Source organism: Octodon degus, unplaced genomic scaffold (genome assembly GCF_000260255.1).
Source record: "Octodon degus isolate 3935 unplaced genomic scaffold, OctDeg1.0 scaffold00017, whole genome shotgun sequence".
NCBI lineage: Eukaryota > Metazoa > Chordata > Mammalia > Rodentia > Octodontidae > Octodon > Octodon degus.
Genome location: NW_004524593.1, coordinates 3360013 through 3365714, shown reverse-complemented (window position 1 = coordinate 3365714; position 5702 = coordinate 3360013).

The following is a 5702-nucleotide window of genomic DNA, read 5'->3' as shown; positions in this document are numbered from 1 at the left end:
GCCAGCCTGGACTACACAGTGAAACTCTGTTGCAAAACAAAACAAACAACAAACACTAGATCATATCTAGTGCCCTCTATGAATAATTTTATGGTAATGTGCATATCCATATCATTGAGTTTGTTAGTTGGTATCAACAATACAACATCTATCATATACTGCTTTAAATAATTATTGGGGTGTGTGTCTCATCTGGTCCACTGTTGAGATAGTCTCTTGGGACAGAAAACATATATTAATTATTGCATCCACCCACAGATAATACATGGTATATTTTGAGTAACTGTGAATGAATGAGTATATAAAAGCCTTCACCTACCTAGTTCAAAAGGAATGGAGGCCTGACAAAGTGGAGTCATCTGTGAAACACATATAACTATTTTCACATAGATAGTACTAATGTACTCCCCTACTGGCATAGTTGTACTGTCTTAGAATGAGATAATAAAATTACAGGCTAATACATTATTTAAGCTGATGGTGCTTTAGAACAGAAAAGAAGGGTGAAGTTGACTTGAACCTAAACTAATAGATCCCTGGATGTCAAGGGAAACATTTAGTCCAGAAATTTCTAAATTGCATTCAGTTCAGAATGAAGAACAATAGCTATTTATTATAGAACTTACACTTGTATAGTGACAGTATTGATAAAGGTGATACTGACTTTTGAATTTATCGAACCTTTATAATTCTGGAACAAATAAAAAAACCATCACTTCCAAATGGCATTGGTCATTAAAGTTTAGAAGAATATATTTTATGTATGTATTTGTATGCTTTCTATATATATTCCTATGTTTTCTAATACACACACAGTGTGGCTAAGTTATATCCAATTATTTAGTATTTTATGAAAACACATTCTACACATTAAATGGCTAATATTTACAAGCTCTTTCTTGAGATGGCTTATACTGTGAGTAGTCATAGTTCACACGCTCAACACCCTTGTCCTTCTCTGCTTTGGTATTTGCTTGGCAGACTCCCAAGCCTGGTGCAATATATTCTCCCTTCTACTCAACTGTGCACCTAATCAACTGCAGAAAACCAAATTACCGTACCATGCTGACTGAGCTCAATTTAAATTATGACCTCCAGTCTCAAGTGGGTTATCAGTGTTGCTCAGTAATTCTGCACATGTCCCTGTTCATTTGACTCTTCCATTTGCCCAGATAAGGTCCTCAAGCCTCCTCCTCCCCCTCTATTTCAGTTGATGACCTTGCTTCTCATTTCACTGATTAAAAAAAAAAAAAAGAAGAACAGAATTTTCTCAGACTCACATCATTTCTTCTTACCTTCTTGTGTTTCATCTTCTCTTCCTAGATGAAGGCTGAACTGTCTGTTTCTGTTTGAGTCTGATGCTCTTCCTGTGCTCCGGTTTCTATATTCTTTTGCTCCTAAAATTATCCCATGTCTTTTCCATATTAATGGTTTTCTTCATATAGGATCATTATTTTTCAATGGACAATTTTTTTAGATTAGTACTTTATAATATTTTAATCTACTTTCATGTGTTTGGTTTAACATTTTCCATACTTTTGAGGCATGCAGTTCAAGCTTGTGGTCTCATAGGTTTCTAGCTGAAAGTCCGTGCTGTTACCTCCCTCCTCCACACTCACAACCCTGACGAGCAGCCTTGCTTCCTGGGTCTCTGTGCCCTTCGGAGCCTGGCCAGCACTTTATCTTTCCAATTGTTGTACTATGCTGAGTATTTTATTTTTATTTATTTTATTTTATTTTTTTGTGTTCTGTGGATTGCTTTCTTTTTTTAATGTACAATATTTAAGATATCTTTTTGATAAAAGAAACCCTTTCTTGAACCCATTTCCCTCTTAAAGCATTGCTCCATTTCTTTAGTGCCCTTTACAGAAAAAGTCACAAAAATTATCTGTATTCTCTCTCCACATCATCATCTCATTCTACTTTGAATAAGAACTCTTGCATTCACTACTGCACTGATAATATTCTCAAGTGCACTATTACCCTCCAAGTCACTCAACCCAATAACAAAGTCTCAGTCTTCAACATGCTTGACCTCTTTTATTTATTTTAAAGAGAAAATTTTTGACCTTTTAGCAATATGTAACACAACTGATCTTCTTGGAACATATTCTATGTTGGTTTCCAAGAAACTTCCCTTTCCTGGTTTCTCCCTATCTTTTTGACTCTGTCACGGCTTACTTAGTTGGTTCGTCTTCATTACTTTTACAAGTAAATGTCAACCTTGGAGTGCCCCAAGGCCTACTTCTCCTTTTCTCTATCTTCCCCCATTCTCTGGGAACTCTCAGCTTCATGGCTTCAAAAACTCATACTCATACAAATGGCTTTTTCTGTTCCCATGTGCTGTATTTCTCTTCCCTCCTCTTCATTAATCACTTGTTCTCAAAGCCATTAGGTAAAATAAAACAAGACTGGTACTAGACCTGAGTTGTGGAGAATGACAAAGACTCACCGGGCCTGGGAGCTCAATCTGGGAACGGGGTGGGGGGCACCTACAATAGAGGACTGCTTAGCATAGAGTCAAAGCATGAGCACAGGGACAAGCTGTCATAGGCCATTAGCTTTGCACACAGAGAACTGGTTATGCTTGAGGAGTTAAAGGCTAAGCAGAAGGAAGAGGGCATACATCTTTGAGGGGCAGGTAGGAGTGGGTGTCAGAGCCTGAGTGAGATAAGGCAGGCATCTGTGTCAGGAAGGGAGTAGTGATAACAGTGGAAGTCATTGCTTGACTCATTATTTGCAGGAAAGTTGATGATATAAGTTCATATATTACAAAGCTAGAGCCAGGCTCCTCACTATTAGATGGAAAAGAAGGAAGTTAGAATAAACCCTGTGATGTTAGGTTGGAATACAAGGTTATTTGTGTGACTATGTAGTTATGTATCTTGATAGATAGAGAAATAAATGTAGATATAAAAGTGAGGGCTTATTTTATCTCTGTTTGTATATTCCCAGGAGTGGTAATGCCCTAGTAACAACTGGCATGTCTAGCACTTAGATTTTGTTGCTACAATACCATCTCCACCATAGTAATAAACAGGGCTCTTGCAGACATGGCCAATTTTAGTACCAGGCTGAAAGAAAAAGAACGCTTTGAACACTGTACTAAGACAGAAAGCAAAATAACCAAGCATGGTAGGGACATAAAAACAAACACACAGACACCACTGAAAGGATTTCCACTGGCAGAATCTGGGCAATTGAACATTAAATAGTAATAGCTACAGATTGTAACCCATTAAATAACAAACCATAAGTCAACACAGACACAAATAAATACATATATTGATAGTCTGATGATGAGTAGGTATTTATATAGGTTCAAAGTACAAAAATACTTATTAATTACAAAGATGGAAAAGAATAAAGTGAGAAGCTGTAAGATATCACCTTAAGCAAGTGTTTTAAATGAAAACAAATTATGTGGCATGTTAAAATCATGTATCCATGCTACCACTTTTTTGATATTCCTAAAAAGATGTTTGATTTGAATCTAATGATGAAACATCAAAGAAACAGAATTAAGAAATGTACTTCAAATTCAATGGTTTGCAGTCTTCCAAAGTGGAAAGGCTGTGAAAATCAAACGAAGACTAAAGAACTGCTCCTGAGTGAAGGAGTAAGGAGATATAATAGACAAAGGCAGCCCATGATCCTGAGCCAAATAATTTTGATGTAGTTACAGACAATATTTCAATAAGGTCTGCTTGACAATTAGATGATAACTAATATACTACCTAAGTTACATGGAGTTCCTTGGAAAAAAATACCTGACACCCACAAGTTAAAGGGAGAAAGGCTTATTTCAGCTCATAGTATGTAGGTTTCAGTCTCTAGTTGGATGGCTCTAAGGCAAGGTGGCACATCAGAGAAGCATCACAAAGCAGAAACAGTTTATGGCATAGCAGGTAGGAGGCAGCAGGTACCCAGAAGCAATCATGCTGATTCAGTCAAGCCTGCTTTTCATTTTCCATCCAGACTATACATGGGCCTTCCCATTATTCATACCCAGAACTGTGCCAAACCAATCAGTGGACTAATTTAGTACCACACCTTTAACCCCAATGTTATATACCATAGATCCAGGCAGCTCCAAAGAGTTCCACCCATGAGCTCATGAGCTTCTTTGGACCCCTAATACAAGCTACACTTACATACACTAGAAACAAGCCACTAGATATAAGCGACAAACATATACCTTATACCATGTCTAATTTCCTATGATATATGCATTCCTATGGTATACCTACTTTCTGGATTCTGACGTGATATGTGTGTGTGTGTGTGTGTGTGTGTGTGTGTGTGTGTGTGTGTTTATAAAAGAGAATGTCCTTTATAGAAAGAACACAATGAAGTATGGAGGGTGGTGGGGTATTAGAACAGCATTCTCATTGTGTCAAACTTTGGTCCTTGTTATTTAATGCCTGAGACAAAGTTGTTCATGCAAGTTTCTTGTCATCTCTTTTTTTTTAAAGAAACTAAACTATCTAAATCCTTGTGTCTGAAATTTCTTTCTCCATACTGGACCTGAATCCAAGGTAATGCTTACTTTTCTAGTCAAAAATCCTCCCTCAGATGTCTAATCGTTGTCAAAGTTAAACACGAAATTAAACTTAGATATGTATCCATCTGAAGTGGGTATGAATCCAATACAATTTAGGTATGTAGCCAATTTAGAGATGTATCCATATCCCAAATCAGTTTATAGTACTCCTTCTACAATGTTTCTACCATGCAGCTAGTTAGTGCATAGCCCGATCCCTAGGCCTGCCGTGCGGGCCCCATCCCTGGGGCACACTGAGGTGACAATTGAGCCTGGGCGTGGTGGTGCAAATCTGTAATCCCAGCTCTTGGGAGGCTCTAAACAGGCAGATCACTACGAGTCTGATTTAGTAGTGAGACCCTGAACACCCTGTAGACCCTTCCCCCCCGAAAAAAAATCATCTTGGCCTTTATCTAGGCTCCCCATCCCCAAAGTTATCTCCTACTGTTTTTCAAAGCTGGCCCCAACCATCCTGGCTTCCCTATTTTTTTTAAAACCATTAATTAGCTTTATTAATAACCATAAATTTAACTCTGAAATCCATTACATTTGGAGGGGAGCAAGGAAAACATAGAACCCAAAGAACTGCAGTAAAAGCAAAGATGATGGGGTGTTTTGAGCAGGTAGGGTGCAGGGTGCTTTCCTGAGCTAGAGGAATGGTCTGGCCTGGGGTGGCAATACACCCACGTCACATGCATTAGAGCTGTCCACGGTTGGTGATGGTGATTTTCTTGCGCATCAAGGACTCTGTCATTTCAGGCCATTTATACAACCCACCTCAATTAGTATTTCTGCTCATCCTCCCTTCCCAAGAGGCCTTCTCTGTCTGCTCCATCTGAAATACCACTTTCTATTCCTTTTCCTCATTTTACTTTTCTTCACTGTATTGATCACCACTTGATATTTTAGTATTTATTTATTTACTATTGGTATTTTCCACAAGTATATATGAAACTCTAACCTTTTTCTTTTATTTTTTACTACTATATCTCCAATACCTACAAGAGTTATCTTTTACCTGAGAAATACTCAGTAACTATTTGTTCAGTGAATGAATGGAAATAGGTATTACTAAACCACAAGATCTACATTAAAACTCTACAGTAAAAACTGACTAAGAGGAAAGTGGAGGACCTCGAAGTAATAGTTTCAAAAGTTA